The sequence below is a fragment of the Mirounga angustirostris genome, unplaced genomic scaffold (genome assembly GCF_029215605.1).
Source record: "Mirounga angustirostris isolate CCGP_5_RB_7025 unplaced genomic scaffold, mMirAng1.0.hap1 SCAF_3, whole genome shotgun sequence".
Classification (NCBI taxonomy): domain Eukaryota; kingdom Metazoa; phylum Chordata; class Mammalia; order Carnivora; family Phocidae; genus Mirounga; species Mirounga angustirostris.
The window spans coordinates 128,207,554-128,226,043 of record NW_026991711.1 but is presented as its reverse complement, the minus strand read 5'-3'; the positions used below and the strand labels follow the sequence as shown (position 1 = coordinate 128,226,043).

Here is an 18,490-nt window from a genome sequence, read left to right as displayed (position 1 = left end):
ATGCAGAGCAGATTTTGGGTAGGCACATATATTGCCATGGAAAGCCAGCGATGTTTTACATAGAAAACTAAATGAGCATGGGGATGCCAGTGGTGTGTTCATTTCAGAATGTTTGGCGAAATCTATTTTCAAGAGAAAAGTAAAGCTAAACAAAATCATTCTTTAGGGCTGGCACACATTGTCTTAAAATAGACTGAATCCATTTGTAATCTATATAACATTTTTATATGTTTGCCATTACTCACTTCATGCCATTAGGAAAGCACTGAATCTTTAAAGAGAAACTTCCTACAGCTAAAAAAGACATTAAGGGGGAAAAATGCTGGGAGCCATAGTGACAGGTACAACTAAGCTTGTATCCTTCGGTTCCCTGGAAACCAGTCAAACACTATCTCATCTTGCAATGGTTGTGTCTGATCCTCTGCTTCAGACATCTTCCTAATAATGGCAACTGCAGAGGTGACTCTCTGCAAATAAGGGCTTGCAGCCTCTGGGCATCCATCACATTTCTCCAGAGCAACATTAGACCACCCTAATGGGCACTCCCGTCTTCATTATGATATTAATTCTCTAAATTTCCAAAGTGATTTCATTTGTAACATGACAAAGCCTGGCTGCTCAGGAGACAAACTGTTTTCATCCCCCTCCTGCATGCTCACAAAGGCTTGCTCTCTTTAGTCTTTGGGGGAAAAGGAATTTGATAGCATCAGATCTCTGGTGATACACAGGCTGGCTAACGGCTACACCACCTGCCAGCACTTCACGCCTGCCCATCCAGCCTGAAGCTTTCTAAAGCAGTGGTTGCTGAGTGGAACATGGATGCTGGTTTGGAAACGAACGATATGGACAGAAAACAGCAGCCGAATAGAAACTCGGCATGGAAGCTGAGTGGGATTTGAGGGGAACAGTGGGGTTACAGAGAGGCTGGAAACAGAATCTGGTGCGATAGGGTTGGTCTGGGAGATGCTAGCGAACGCCGTGCTTTTTCTCCCTCGTACACTGGAGTCTTTGTTGCAGTTCCAAATTCCAAGACTGCCAACCATATACAACCTCCAAAATATGGTCATTCATTTTTCTTTCAATATTCTAGCCCCTATGGACTTTAATTCAATGTAGCCACATCAAAATTAGCTTACCTTCTGCAATGTTTACTAGATATAAATTCTAACACTTACTAAAAAATCCTGTCTCGATCAATACTGAGGATTTTCTACTCACCAATGATCATTGTTTCTAACTGAATTAGCATCGTGGCTAGAATGTCTGACTTGAGCGACCCAGTGCTAAATTTTTGAGAGGTCCAGCGTTGGTCAAAATACTGAAGCGGATGAAAATTTTCTCTGCTTTCCCTTTCCATGACTTCTACTAGGAGCTTCTTGCTCTTACTTCTTGCTTCACTGCTGACACTGTTTAAAAAAGAATTCTTATTAGAATAGTCCAAAATAGGTTATTATTTTTGAGTAAGGTACAGAGAAATCAGTAGTTCACCGTTACCGAAGATTCCAGTACCTCTCATTGGAGGTGGTATATTTTAGTGGGAGGCATCAGCAAAAGCTGAGTTTGATTCCACTAGTGAATTTTACAATCTTGTGAAAGTGAATGAAAAAAATTACCCGGCTTCTATTTCTTCGGTTTCAAAGTGGAGGAACTGGGCCTTGCGTCCGCCCTGGAGCTGCCCATGCAACCCAGCCATGGTCAATCCCACTGTGTTCTTTGACTTTGCCCTGGATGGCGAGCCTTTGGACCGAGTCTCCTTTAGCTGTTTGCAAAGTTCCAAAGAGTGGAAAACTTTCCTGCTCTGAGCCCTGGGGAGACAGGATTTGATTATCAAGGTTTCCGCTTTCACAGAATTATTCCGGCATTTCTGTGCCAGTGTGGTGACTTGACTCGCCATCATGGCACTGGCAGCGAGTCCATCTATGGGGAGAAATCTGATGATGTGAATTTCATCCTGAAGCACACGGGTCCTGGCATCTTGTCGATGGCAAATGCCGGATCCAACACAAATGGGTTCCAGTTTTTCATCTGCACTGCCGAGACTGAATGGTTGGATAGCAAACACGTGATCTTTGGCAAGGTGAAAGAGGGCATGAATATTGTGCAAGCCATGGAGTGCTTTGGGTTCAGGTATGGCAAGACCAGCAAGAAGATCACCATAGCTGACTGTGGACAAATCTAATAAATTTTTCTTGTATTGTACCTTAACTACCAGATCATTCCTTCTGTAGCTCAGGCGAGCACCCCTTCACCCCCATCTGCTTAAAATATCCTATAATCATTGTGCCGTCGTTGGAATTCTATGGGTTTTATATTTCTTTACTCCCCTCCAAGTCTAGCTGGATGCAGAGTTAATTTTCTGATTATGAAATAAAAATTAAACAAAAAAATAAAGTGAAGGAACTGGATTGTAGGCTCCCTGGTTTAATATTTTTTATTATTTCATATTATATTTATATTAATATCTTTAGCATTATCTTATATCTGATTTTTTTGTCTGTATATGTTCAAACACCTGGCACCCTTGCAGGATATGTTTAGGTAATATCTTATCATCACAAATTTTTAACTGAAGATTCATATCTTTGATTTATAATTTCAGAATATTTGCTATAGCTCAGAATCTTCAGGCCATTATAATTTAGAAAAAAATTGTAAAGCTCTTTTTTTTAAAGATTCTATTTTTTATGTGACAGAGAGTGAGAGAGAGAGAGAGAGCAGCAGCAGCAGAGGGAGAGGGAGAAGCAGACTCCCCGCTGAGCAGCGAGCCCGATGTGGGGCTCAATCCCAGGACCCCGGGATCATGACCTGAGCCAAAGGCAGATGCTTAACCATCTGAGCCACCCAGGCATCGCTGTAAAGCTTTTATGCTTGAATAGATTTCTTTTAGATTTTATTATTAGTGCAATACAATCAAATACATTATATATGTTGCTTTTAGAAATAGAAAAATATAGATGCATAGATTTTTAACAAAATAAAACAATTTGGGGGGAGTGAGAAATTTTGCCCCGTTCTCCAAACCACAAATTTTTCAAAAAAAAATTGTTTGGAGCAAGAGAACATTACTGAATATTTCATCTCTCACCTATCCTATTTTTCAATTTAAGAGATTGTCTTATACATTTCTCAAAGTTGTTGCTTTTCTGTTTTTTAAAAATATATTCAAAACTAAGCTTGGTTTCTTTAATCTCAAACTTCCGTAAGTATTATAATTCTTCCCTTTAGGAAATGAGTTGGCGGGGCACCTGGGTGGCTCAGTTGGTTAAGCGACTGCCTTCGGCTCAGGTCATGATCCTGGAGTCCCTGGATTGAGTCCCGCATCAGGCTCCCTGCTCGGCGGGGAGCCTGCTTCTCCCTCTGACCCTCCCCCCTCTCATGTGCTCTCTCTCTCTCTCTCTCATTCTCTCTGTCTCAAATGAATAAATAAAATCTTTAAAAAAAAAAAGAAAATGAGTTGGCTGTTTTTTCTGATAGTCCAATTTCTAGAATAAGTCGTATCTCAAATTGTAATGGTTTGCTTCTCAAGATTTACAGAAAATAAGGGTATGCCCTAAAACTTAACATGAATCTTATGAATATTTGTCAAGTCTGTGTTCAGACCATTCCCAAATTACCAATGTCTGATTTCAAATGGCTCTTACATACAACTGCCAGGCACTTCTGGTTTCACTGTTGATAGAAACTTCACAGAGTCCTGCTCCATTCCTACTCTCTTCTGCAGCACTGGAGTCTCAGAATCCCTTGCCACGGTATGGAGATTCCTGATACCACTGGAGGGCTTTTATTGCAGGACACGTCCTCCTCGGGTCTCAAATTAAAACAAGAGTTGAGTTACTGTTCAATCATCAGAATTTTATTACTGAGAGCCTTCTACGTACAAACTAGTCCTTTTCTTCCAAATGTCATCCTTGGAACATAATGTTTCACTCTCTTCAAAGGATTGGGATTATACTGCTCTATAACACATACCCAAGGCATAAGGCCTTTGCTGTTGGATTAGTTCCAGATGGAAGACATTTACTGCAATGTAAATAAAATATAAACAAATATAGGATTATTGAGCCTCTACAACTGGAAACTCTAAATTAAATCTAAGCTCTTTGATTTAACGATCATTTCTTAATTGTATTTTTATTATCTAGGCTTAGTATTTAGCAGGTGCTCAATATAGATCCATTGAACTAAGCTGAACCTACACCAAGATCCACAACTGATGCATTTCCATTAGTTTATAGTACAGAAATTCGAACTCATGGTTTAGACAATTTATGTGACTCATGGGGACTATATAAAGAGTAATAGCATGCCATTATGTTGATAGTAATATCTATAGCATGTTTTAATAATGTCTTGTATGGTGATGGAAATTTTTAGTAATCAATAATTTAATTTTAGGCTAAGCAAAACAAGTGGCTAAATTATTTTAGGTTACTCTTGAAAATCAAATTAATTTGAAGAGCTTTTTTTTTTTTAAGATTTTATTTATTTATTTGACACAGAGAGAGAGACAGTGAGAGAGGGAACACAAGCAGGGGGAGTGGGAGAGGGAGAAGCAGGCTTCCTGCTGAGCGGGGAGCCCGATGCGGGGATGTGGGGCTTGATCCCAGGACCCTGGGATCACGACCTGAGCCGAAGGCAGACACTTAACGACTGAGCCACCCAGGCGCCCCAATTTGAAGAGCTTTTTAAAATTACTTCCATATTGCTATTTTTATAACTCTCAACTAATGTATTTTAAAATATTAGTTCATAGAAACAGTTTTCACTTAAAAATAAGATGAGCAAAGAAATCACTGGTGACTGTTCTTGTAGTGATGAAGTGATTAACAGACATTCACAAGCCGGGGATCAGACTGGCTTTATTAATCCAATGATTTTGCATAAACTTAGCCAGCTGGCAGACACTTAGGTTTTTCTATGATTGCCATCTGCAAAGATCCAGAACAGGGTTTAGACTCCACCCTAATGAGTGTTGATTCTTAGACATCATCCTTCTAATCCAATAGGCCCTACTCATGCTTTTCTCAAGCATTTGTGAAGGTCCTAAATCAATCTAGCTCTTACAGTCACAAACCAGGGCTCAGAGTGTTTGGTTCAGAGAGTTGTAACCAGGTTAATATTGAGAAAAATAGCCTTTCTGATAGAAATTGCTTTCACATTCCGGTAGTCAAGGAGTGCAAGGCATGGTAGATACACTAAAAAAATGAACTTTTTGCAGTCATTGGGTATTAGCCCATAACATGAAAAATAACAAGTCTCAATAGGATTTTTTAATTTTTTGAATTCACTAGTAGAATGTGGTATGTACAATATATAAGAGTACTAGTCTAAAAATTAAGAACCTTAAGTTCAGGTTCCAGCTTGACCAATAAATGGCTCTGTGTCCTTGGACAAGCCACGTACTCCTCGGTGTTCTAGTTTTCTTAATGTTCAAAAGAGGAGTTGATATAATCTCATAAATCTCTTAAAAATTCTAAAATAATTGCTCTTTAAAAAACCAAAAATTATGCTTCTTTAACTACTCACAACCATGACTCTTTTTAAAAGGCTAAACAGAATGTCCATTTATTGTATTGTTAAAAAAATACAAAAGGAATATATATTTTTTACAACATTATGCCATTGTCTGTTAGTCGTTATTGTTGCTGTGTGAAGTAACTTTGGGATTTTTGGCGAGAGGGTTTTCTAGAAGTAGCTTTTTTTCAATAGACATTTTCCTCCCAAGTAGCTAAATTCTACTGCTGTTGTTTCAGTGATAACAGAAGCATCAAGTCAAGTCTTAATCGTGAAAGAAGAGTTTGAAAATTTATTTTCTACTTGGTTTAAAAAACCCAAGTGCAAAAAAAGCTGACAGAATTAAGCATAAAATCACTATCATTTTCCTTCTATCCTCAGCTAAGAAAACCAAAAAGGTATGCTAGAGGAAGAAGCTTTTACCTGTGTAAAGATAGCTCTCTCTAAGAGGAGATCTGTGTTTGCTTGGAAAGCTCTTGTACCAGATACCTGTGTGGCTTATCACTTTATTCAGGTGTGTGCTAAGATGTCACTTTGTCAGAGAGAACATCCCTGATACCCTGTCGAAAATAATTTCCCCTGTCGCACTCAAGCTCCTTCCTCTTTATTTTTCTCTACATAATACTTATCACTCCTTGAAGTGTATTTACTTATTGTCGATGTCCTCTCTCATCCCCACCAAGAATAGAAGCTCTATGAGAGCAGACACCATGTATCACTGGCAGGCGCTACCTCGTCACTAGAGCCCATGACAGTGATTGGCATTTAGAAGCAGCTCAATAAATACTGAACAAATGAATGCCTGAAAAAACTTAGTGATAAACCAAATTGGTCAAGTGAAGGAATAGACAAGAGTGGAGTAAAGAATAACATGGAATAAAAAATATTCCTCACCTCAGGGAAAGTCCAGGCTCTAGACTAGAGCTTACCAGCTCAAATGCCTACAAGGACCAATAAGTTAATTGTAAATGCATGGGTAAAAACAAGAGGGAGTAGTAAGAGCTGTTGCAAACTGGACACTGTATTCTTATCTAAAGAAATCCACACATTTCAAACACCTGGAAGCCAAAACAAAACAGCTACGTACTATATTTATTTAGTTCCCAGGCCATGTGCTTATAATGTGTGCCAGGTAACCGTTGTGGAATGATGCAGGTAAGAATGACCTTGTGCTCTATGATGAAGGAGACAAAATGTACAGCAAAATAAGTACAACCTAAAATGGAAGCTACCTGAACATTTGAATAGCTATTGATGTAGAAGGTCACCAAGAAACAGAACTTGAGCGAGCTCCTGGACATTGAGCATGATGTTGACATCAGAGAGTTTATCAATAATTAACTTGATATTTGGGGGGAGAGATGTTTAACGTGATTTTAAGTATGCCCTATAAATCAATATTTTTCAAGCTATACATACCTTGCTTCTAGAGAAAATCTCCTGTGTCTGCAATCGGATCCCTTTCAGAAAATGAGGTCATTACAGAAATCATGTTTCTGACATTTCTTTTTAAAGCAAAAAATGACAAACTTGCACATTCTAATTGCCCCTGCGTCTTTCATTGCCTAGCATTATTTAAGGCTTCTTATGCCTCCAAGATCCCTATACGAGCATGTATTGAAAATAAAACATGCAGTTATACAGAATTTAAGTTACAGAAAAGTTTTTGCATCAAGAGACCTGTATCAACTGAGCCACCTGGATGCCCCCCCAATTTCATATTTTTAACAGCATATCCATCTTAAATTCCAATTTAAATATTGACCAGAAGGAAAGGAGTGGTCAAAGATACAAAAGAGTTTCTATCTGGATGTGCCAATCAAAAAGGGTGGGTTTTATAGTATTTCTCAAGCTTTATTTGTTTGTAGGGAAAAGTAAATTCCGGGGGTAGCTTAGTTCCCAGAGTTCAAACCTGGAAACTATTAACAGAAGGGCTGATCTTAGCTGTCCTGAGGGTGTTGGGAGAAAAGGGTGTATCTCAGTCACTAAATATAGATTTACAGAGCTCCCATCAAATGGTGACGTTCTGCAGGAGCAAAGACAGGCAGCAGATATCTCAGGGAAGAAAATGAAGGTTGAAAGAAGCCATTGTGAACACTGCATGTTTTCCATTAAGCACAACTGTGCATATGACAAGTACATATGTAGCCAAAGTGAAAAATGCATGATGGCCAAACTGGGCGCACACTCCCCTCTCGACACCACTGAAACACAGCTTCTAATGCATCTGTGCTCATGGGCCAGTTGATATATACCCGGAGTCCTGTCAGTAGGAAATATGAATGTGCATAAAACTCTTAAATTTAGTGTTTGAGGTGGTTGGAACAAGCCATTCACCTTCCCTTTCCCCCCTCCTCCTAGCTTCTCCTTTTCTTTTTTCTTCTCCCTCCTCCCTTTGTGAATTTATGATTTAGAAATTATTCAAACTGACTTCAAGCTCTGTCATTTCTTCATGGGTGTTTTATGTGTGTTCTTGGATTTTCATCTTGCCAATTGGTCCAGAAGCACTGGTATACCATTACATTAGAACATTTTACTGTGCTGAATCTGTTAAGCACATTTTACTGTGCTTAACTCTGGGGTGGCAGAGCCAAACTCGATTCTGAAATGATCCACTGGATCTTTTCTGCAAACATTAAGGAGAGAAAAAAAAATTAGTTCCGTAAGTTGAACAAATGTTACACTAAAAATAAAGGGCTACGTGGTCTGACACTGTATCTATGGTTTTGTTTAAATTGCTAAGATATCAGTTTTGGGGTACTTTTATACACAGCTGATGTAAATGGAGGTTAAATACTACTTAATTAATGGTTCTTATCTTGTCTTTTTCTTTTATGGTTACATACTTAACTTGTTCTATTCCCCAATTAATGACTACAACTTGCCGTATGTGATTATAATATATATGTTGGGGTTATTTAGTCTTTGCTGTGTAATCTTCAGAACCATGCAATAGGAGGGCAATTATCTCATCCTAAATATATAGCCCTTAGAAAGAACCTTGAAAATATACTTCTCTTTCTCTTTCTTCCTCTCTCTCTCTGTCCCTCTCTCTTTCCAAAAATTGCATATGCTTGTCTCTCAAGATAACTGAATTTTCTCAGAGAGGGCAAGATGACCATTAATCAGCTGGGTTCCTATCTATGTTTAACTGCTTGTCTCTAGCATTGAATGGAACGAGTTCTTGTAGTAGTTTACCGAAGCAGTTTGCATAATACAGATAGCTATTAGAATCACTGTATTAATATATGTCATCAACAACTTGTTGCTTTAGTACATTTTAGGATATCTGTGGGAATACATAATATAAATCTGAATTCTGGGCAAAACTATACAACTGGTTCATTCCCAAACTCTATTATGTGTAAGATTAAAACCCTGAAGGTTTAAAATGATAGATTCATTGTCAAATGCATTGTACTTTTTATTCTGAAGTGAGAGAAGACTTCGTGTCTTCTTATATCTTCATGAAAACTCCACCAGTGATCTTCAGAGCAGCACTGTGCTGGTGAGACCTCTACTACCTTCAGGGTTTCCTGCGGTGCTCTCCATCTGGATGGAATAGGGGAAAAATTGATAAAAGAAATGGAAGGGAAAGGTTTTTTTTTGGTTACTTGTTTAATGTCACCAGATGCTTATTCCATTCCTCTTTCTCTTTCTTCCTTCCTTCTTTTCTTAGTCTTCCTTCCTTCCTTCCTTCCTTCCTTTCTTTCTTTCTTTCTTTCTTTCTTTCTTTCTTTCTTTCTTTCTTTCTTTCTTTCTTTCTTTCTTTCTTCTTTCTTTTTCTTTCTTTCCTGACTTCCTCTCTCTCTCTCTCTCTCCCTCTGTATGCTTAATTTTTATAGCTTTGTTGTGATTAGTCTTTTACAGTCATACGTAGGAGCTTACCTGTTGAAAAATAAATCACATGAGTACTGTCTAAAAAGTCTAGAGAATGGTTTCCTGATTGAATGGCCACTTGTGACAAACCTAAATTTGCTCTGTGTTTGGAAAGATGCTACTGCTCACCTGGGAGCTTTGCTATTGGCAGATCACTAGCAAACCTTTCCATAGAATGACATCGTCCCATGACAATCTGAACAGAGAGGGCTACATTCCCAGATTTACCTTCTAAGATTACATGAGTTTGTGAGCCCCTAAGAGTGAAGGTTACAAAGTATCACCTGGAGGTGGGCTGCTACAGAGAGAAAAATACACACCAATATTCTCAATTACCCCTACCCAAAACAGAATCTCTGAATGTAAATTACAACAAAGTAGGTGCAATAAACTCTAAATTATCTGTGTTAATACAAGGGTGCATCTGTTAAAAACCATTTATATTAAATTTAGATGACATTCTCTCAATTGACAAGGGGTGGGGTGTATTAGATTTATTATTTAAACTATGTTGCATCTAAGCTCATATTAGAATCTCAGTAGTTTGCATTTCTTGTGCAAGCCATAATAAGAGGGAAAAGGCTCAGAGGTGTATTAGGTGGCAAATGAAAGCCACTCTGATAGCAATCATTTCTAACAGATAAGCCAGAAAGTAGATAATTTACACTTGGGTGATCTGTAGATTACTAGAAATGACTGTAGTGTATGTGCTTAGAATTCATGCTTATACATACATTGCTAACAGTTTGATTCCTGAAAAGGAATGTCAACAGATGATCATGTTGAGGTGAAAGCATGTTTTTTGGTACCAAAGGACTTAGATTTGAACCCATCTTTGATCTTACTAGTTTTTGAATAAGACTTCCAAGTCTCTGAGTATCAGTTTCTCTATCCATAATATGGAATGATATACCTGTTTTTCTTATTTAATGTGTATTGTATCCTGAAGTTAGGTAAGGATAGTTACAAAGATGGGTAACACACAATATTGGGCCACAAGGAGATTGGGGGTAGGCAGGGAACAGACAGGTAAACAAACGATCTCACTAACACAGGAAGAGTTATAAGAGAGGTTGTGTTGAGTAATTCCATAACCTGCCTTGTAATTATATATACATATATATATATATATAATATAATATATAATATAATATATACATATATATCTGTATCTACTGAACCAAGAAATCCTTTTTTTAAAAAGATTTTATTTATTTATTTGAGAGTGAGAGAGAGAGAGTGCACAAGCAAGAGAGCACAAACAGGGGAAAAGGCAGAGGGAGAAGCAGACTCTCCACTGAGCAGGGAACCCAGCTTGGGGCTCGATGCCATAGCTCCAGGATCATGACCTGGGCCGAAGGCCGACTGAGCCACCCAGGCACCCCCATGAAGTCCTTGAATTTAAGAATCATGTATAATTCACTTTTGAATCATCAGAAAGCAGTTCAGGCATAGGCCATAAAAAGCCCACAAAGCTTTTCTGTGGAATAAGTGATTTTTAAGCCACTCGGGTGAGAAAACCTTTGTAGCCTAGGATTGGGAAAGTGACACTTAGCACCAAGTACTGTTTCCATGTTGCTGGGTCGGCACCAAGCTCACAAGTAGGTTATTTAATGAGGTCTTATTTCTAATATACCTAGCATAACACTTGGCATGGAGCTCATTAAGCAGAATTAATACGTGCCATGGCATAGCGAGGAGGAGCCATTAAAGCACCCAAAATGTCACCCAGCATCCTGCCTTACTTATTGGTCGGTGGAAATTCCTACCATTAGGCATTCACACTGACAAGTAGGAAATTGCATCCCCGGAAGTCTTCCTTGAATTTTTGATGTTCCTGAGAAAAGAAAACTTTTAAACTATGGTAAACCCCTAACACAGTCCTGTGAAGTAATTTTTGATATTAGCAACTGTAACATCAGAACCCAAAGCGTACATGAGATATAGTAGGAAGCTTAGTAAGAGAGAAAGAGGGAAAGGTCTATAATCTGGGACCCTGTCAGTGCGAGCCTGACCCATCAGGTGGACCTTGGGCTGCTGTGGTGTTCTCTCTTCAGCCAGGATCAATGTGATGGTACCGACGCTCTGAGCTCCAGCACTTGGGAATGTTCTGCTGTCAAGTGGTGAGAAGACCCTGACTGCAATTTTCACTTCGCTGTGGACTAGTCCTGGCTGTTTCTGTAAAGCTGGCAAGAATGCTGGAAAGGGGGGAGAAGTGTCACATGTTGAACTCCTTCCCTCCACCATAAGAAGTGAGGAATAAACTCAAGAATACATCAAAGTGGGAGTTTTGATAGGGGTTAAAACGGCCACATCTGTATGTTTCCTTCCCTGCTCCTAGGTTACCAGGAGAAGACATCAATTACAGAACTGGAAGAGTCGGTTGGTATGGGGTAGGAAGCAAATAAGAGGAGCTCTGTAGACACTTTGATTACCCACTTCCCCTTCCAAGTTGAGTGCCACTCATTTAGGCATTCTTGTGCAGAAAGAACTGTCAGGTTAAGTCTTACAAGGGAGATGTCGAGACAAAAATATCAGCATGCACATTAAATATTGAATGGAAGTCAAATACCGGTCATGAAGATTGCCAAGCAAGACTAAGGAACAAAACTCCAAAGCCATAGGTAGAGGTAAGTCCTGCGCTTTTCATATAAGATTTAGCAGTGTAGGGCGCCTGGGTGGCTCAGTTGGTTAAGCGACTGCCTTTGGCTCAGGTCATGATCCTGGAGTCCCACGATCGAGTCCCGCATCGGGCTCCCTGCTCGGTAGGGAGTCTGCTTCTCCCTCTGACCCTCCCTTCTCTCCTGCTCTCTCTCTCTCATTCTCTCTCTCAAATAAATAAATAAAATCTTAAAAAAAAAAAAAGATTTAGCAGTGTGTAATTTTTTTTTTTTTTTTTTTTAGTGTTAGAGAATAATCCATTTTATTAGAGTGTTTGCAGCAGATACATGAACGGCGTAAATTACATATTACAATTTGCCATGGAGATCTTACTGTCCCAATTAAGTGTCTGTTTAGTTAGCACTTTCTGCAGTGAACCATCTTCTAAGGCCTGGTGGTATTTCATGGTACGTCAGTCAATAACCTGCATCCCTAGCCTAATTGCCAAGGGGTTATATCCTGACTCTTAGCCAGAGGTTGGCCTTGGAAAGTATAAAGTTATGTTTGTTAAATGCAAGCCTCATCATCTCTGGAAGGCATTAGCAATAATCTTCCTGCCCATTGCACAAATTCCTCCCTGTAAATGCCAGTGATCATGGTGTAGACAAGCATGTGCTCCAATCCCATGATTTTACTTGAAAACTAAACTTCCTGTCAGCTTCTAAAGCCTTGGTCTCTCTTTGAATGTTAGCATTTTGTTAAAGTAAATGGAATTAGAAGTAGAAATAAGTCCATTTAATCACACATGAAGCACAATTTTTCATGAGTATTTCAGACATTTTTATATGAACCATGGAAAAATGAATATGTTGATTTGCAGCTAAATTGAAAAATTATAAAAACTATTTAATTTTAGTTCTAAACACTTGTCTATCTTATTTAGAAATAAATATTTTTTGCTGTTTTATTTTTTCCTGCACTTCATCTGTGTCTTTGTGATGTAAATTTTTATATATTTTTTTAAGCTGACATACAACATTATATTAGTTTCAGGTGTACAACATAGTGATTTGACATTTATATACAATAGGAAATGATCACCATGATAAGTCTAGTAACCATCTGTCACCATACAAAGTTATTACTATATTATGACTATATTCCTTCCGCTGTCTTTACATCCCTGTGACTTATTTGAAATAAATCATTTTTTAGATTACATAGCTCTGAGTCTAGAGTTAAATGACAAATTTTCTCTAATATTGTTTATTCTAAAGAGAAAGAAATTCTTGTGCATGTGTGTATACCCATAAATACACACACATCTTACAGCTTTTAAAATTCAAGTGCAAATATATCTAATTCATCTCCCACTACAGTGTATCAGAAGAAAGGTATGGATTTAATGTGAGTAAACTAATTTGTATTGTGAGAAAATAGTCAAAATAATTGCTAAGGATAAGTTTCCCAATATTTATGAGAGCTTAAATTTCATAACACAGACCCGATTCTTTAAAAATACAGTCTGAGTGAGAATAAAGATTCCCCTCTCTGGTGTAGGTGGTAAAGAATCTATCTTTTTGAGTAATTTAAAATTCTTATTGGATTTGCTATTATTTTGAAAGATGAATCCAGGTAACGATGGTGCTTATTTGCCACAATTTTCTATTTTACATTAGGAAGAGAATAAATATACTCAATTAGAAACAGCATAAACCCTTTGATGAAAAGCTTTACATTTAATTTAATTCTTTTCTCAGCCAAAAAACTGATACAGGGCTGCTGCACAGTTTGTGTACTGCACAAAATTGACTGCTTGAGGATCTGGGTGAAACTCTAAATCAAGCCTTGTCTTCAGCTGATCATACCTTTGCTTTTGGGGTAGCAACTACCACTTTATCTACTTCCTACAAATATCTCATATAGACACTGCATTTTTTTTATTTTAAGTAAACTCTATACCCAACGTGGGGCTCAAACTCATGATCCTGAGATCAAGAGTCACATGCTCTACCAACTAAGCCAGCCAGACATCCCAACACTCTATACTTTTAATTCAAGTTTAAGTTTTAGCTTTAATGTCAGCTTTCTAGGACTACATTCTAATAATCTGATTAGGTTTAAATTCTAAAGAAGTAATGATTAGAATGAATGTAACAAATAGGACTTGATTGTCCCCCTCCCCCATTTTGTTGACTTAAATCATATCTTTGTCATAAGGTAACAACTTAAATCCAGAAAAATTCAACCAGGATTAAGGTTTCATTTTTACCCTTTACATATTATACCTAATAAAAATTGAATAATCTTATTGGAGGAAACTTTTACCTGTTTTTAAAATCGGGGTTATAATAGATATATATTTATAATAGATCCTTTTTTTACTCATATAACTTAATAGTTAAAGGGAGCAGTAGCTTTAGATTTTTTAAACCTAAATATATACTACAAAATAATCTAATCACTTGTTTTTACATCCTTACTCAATTGCCATTAAAAAAAAATAAATGTTAGATGAATAGTACCACGAATTTTGGTTGAGTTGAGGTCTGAGATTTGATTAACATTTCATTTATACTTATCTTAAAAACAGGTACCCCTCTGAATTATGATGATGAATGAAATGTAGTATTTGCACTAAGAGAAGTTAAGGATAGAGCCATATACCCTAGTGATACAAGAAGGGCATAAGATGTCAGAGCATAGAGTTGTCACCTTCAAATTTTACCCAATAGTGTGTTCAGTAGTGTATTTGGTGTTTGAAGTAGATAGGGCTTGTTGAAGGGCCAATTTTATATCACAAAATATAAAGGTTAGGGGGAACCACATTGACAACTTCTAGGTCATCTCTTTAAAGACAAAAATATTCATCCTGAATATTCTGGTAGCTGGGACATGGTGACAAGTTTGGATTTATAGATGGAGCCCTATGATGAAGATGGCTAAGTTGATTGTCCAGTTTGAATACGTGAATGACGTCACAGAGCAGAACTTTCCACTGCCCTAGATCATCTTCCTATCGTTGACCATCCCATCTTATTTGACGCCACCATATTTTGGGGTTCTTTTTATAGCAGTTTAATCTAGACCCTGACTAACAAATTTACATGTGGGAAAATCTGCTTCCTCTGAATTTCTTCTATTAGTTCAAGTTATGGTCTTTCTAATATGACATCACTTTAATTATTGAGGGACAATAGCTATCTGCTATACATTTATTTCTTCTTTCCTAAGTCTTCTTCAGACTTGATCCATTCCTCAAATGCCTGGGCTTTACCTCTTTTAATCTGGACACCATGTGCCCCTAATGCAGCCTGGGGCTGGGCTCTGCCACATTCTTATGTTCTTTTCCATGAAGAAAACTCTCAGGTCTCCTCTATAATAATCTCCTGTGAAGCACTTAATTTATCTCTGTTAAATGTCATCTTGTTGATTTTAATCCCTCGTTTCAGCAAGTTGAGATAATTTTGAAAGTGCGCAGGTTTTAATGAGACCATTGGTAAGTGCAAACAAGCAATTTGACTACTCTTCTCAGTAAATTGAAAGATTGTTGTTAAAATATTGACTATTACTGCTACCACTTTTCCCAATGAATACCTAGTGCCAGCCACTGTATTCGGTCAGATTATTACTCACAACAAGTCTATTATTATTCCTATTTCTCCGATAAGTAAAGGAGTCTTCAAGGGAAAGGATGACTTGTCTACACAGGTAGAAAAAGAGCATAGCCAAGTGCAAACCCAGATTGGCATCTAGATTCTATTGCCATTTGATGTGCCTTAGTTTCTGAAAAGTATAGGCTTCTGCCTTGTACAAAGTTCTGGGTCTGGAAAAGGATAAGTCATATATTTACCTGTCATCACAAAAGCATATGCTTTTCTGTGTCTATTTTGGTCACATTAACTTAAAAGCAAGAGAAGGAAACTTTCCAAATAATTTAGAAAACTGAATCTATCAAATTATTAGGCTTGCTTTATACATAGATAATGCTTGACTCTTCTGTCTTTACTGAAAATATGGGGTATTTTCTACGCAAGTCTTCTTACAACATGGTTTTCACAACTGAATTTGATCCTGAAACAGTAGGTCTGGTTCCATCTTCCCTTGTTTTCAATCTTTTTGCTCCAGCTAGAAAGACATTATTATGATTCCCAGGATCACAGTCGGTTTTCTAGAAGACTTAGCCCTTTTTTTGCTCTATTTCTCCTTTCTTTGCTGAGTTGGCTGAGAGACTTCTAACAACCAAGAATGCTTGCCAGCTCTTGCGGTTGGCGGGAAGCATGTGTAGTTTGTGCTTAGGGGGCCCCATCTCCACATCAAGATAATTTCCCCACATTCTGTAAGTCAGCTCACCTTCCCTTTATGTGCAAGTCATACTGCTGTTCTTATGCCCTTCTATACTAAAACTCAAGAAATCAAAGCACAAACTAAGAAGTTACGGATGTCTTGTTTGGGACATTTATATGTTGGGGATTTAAAAAGCTTGCATTGTCGAGTTGTAATGGAAATTGTTACTGAATGATGACAAAGGAAAAATATAATTGGGTTCAGAAAGAGTTTCCTAATCATCTATTTCAACATCTTCATTTTCTAGATGAGAAAATCAAGTCCCAGAAAGTTGAAGTGACTTGCTCAAGTTCACATAGATAGGGTGGCAAACTTGAGTAAGAAAACTTTTATTACATCCCTCAAACTATACCACGTCGATTCTATTTCTTGTTAGCATCTATTTATTATTTAGACCTATGCCATGCATCTTATGTGTAGAACAAAGTGGCTAGCGATAGAAGTAAAGTATTTAAACCTTGTCTGTGCTTCTGTATTGTCTCTAATAGGCAATGACAATAAGTGATAAAAATAGTAATAATAATAATACTTAACATCATAGAGAATATTTATTGAGCACTGGCTGTAAGTTGGACACTATTATAAGTAATACATATTATTATATTATATATGTCTTATATAATATCATATATATTATATGTCTTATATAGTCTCTTATATACTACATATATATTATATATAAAATATATATATTACCAAATTATCTGATCTTCAAAAAAAATTTCATGAGATTGGTAAAATTGTCATTTCTTTTACAAATGAGGAAATGGAGGTCCAGAGATTTGTCTGAAGTCACAGAGCTCATTGTGGCAAAGCGAAAAACTCAAAATTTGGAGTCTATGTTCTAAACCACTTAGAATCTATGTTCTAAACCATTACACTATGCTGCCTCTGATAGTGGACTTTCTACCTAGTTTTTCAACAATGGATCAACTGGTGTGTGTACACATGTATGTCATCCATGATATATGCCATATTGTATTACTAGCATGTGTGCATTGTAGTCTTTCTATATGTGAGCAAAAGAAAGTTTTCAGAAAAAGCATAAGTTCTGATTACTTACATCTACTCAAGTAAGACTAACTTCATGGGCTCAGAATTTGTTGAGATAACTGAATAATGCAGAAGGAGGATAGATACTTCATGATATAATGATTACAGTGAAAGTACAATTTTTAGACATGCTTAGCAATTTATTTGTTTTAAAAGGACTATCCTATGCATTTTACACCATATTTGCCTGTCAAACCTGTCAATCCATAAGCCAAACAGATAGCAGGCAAGAAAACTGAAGACAGAGAGATAGAAAGAAATGAAAATTAGCATATTTTGTTTTGAATGTAAAAAAGTGATGCAAATGATGCTTTTGGTCAAGAATGTAAAAGGACATTTTTGTGACCTTCCCTCCATATCACCAATGTTCTCACAGGCCATCACTCTCATATCTCCCATTTGAAACTCCTGGGCCCATTTTAAAAGACATGGTCTATTCTTTATTTCAAAATAAAATCTTAAAATTATAGGAGTAAAAGGAATTTGAGCAGTGTTGCTTCTTGCCTCTAAGAATAAGCACAGCACATTTAAGTCTGGATATTGTTCCTTTAAGCAGTTTTATTAACACATACCAAGAAGGTTGTGTATAACCATTTTAAACCTACTTTAAAGTTTATAATTGATTTTTTACCCTGCAGACACATATGGCTTGTTATGAAAAAAAGACTCTTTTTGCTTTTTGTTTTTCAAGCACTTCTACTGTTAATTTTTAAAACACGATCACATGTCTAACATTTAGAAAATAAATACCTAATACAACATGAGTCTTGGCATATTTAGGGTGTTGCTAAGTATCCAGAAATTAGAAAGAATGCTCTTTTAATGACATCCTGTGATTCAATTTAAACAGCCAGCTTTTATATGATTAGTATTTATACTCAAAGCTAGGTAGGTTCTGTATATTCCCTATAAATATACAGAATAAACAACCTTAGTCAATAGTGAAAGGAAAGAGCTGGGCTTTAGAAGAAAAATTGGAGGCTGGTTGTCAGTTAATTTTAGCCTAACACTTTCACTTCTTATAAAAACATTCAAAATAGTGTAATACATTCAGGAATATCAAATAAAGTTCAAACTGTTTAAACTTAATTTGCAT

The 18,490-nt window shown here is 37.1% G+C and overlaps 1 pseudogene; it reads left to right on the top strand.

Moving 5' to 3' along the window:
• Positions 1–1,691: 1,691 nt before the first annotated feature.
• Positions 1,692–2,179, top strand: LOC123838439 (peptidyl-prolyl cis-trans isomerase A-like; annotated as a pseudogene).
• The last annotated feature ends 16,311 nt before the right edge of the window (positions 2,180–18,490 follow it).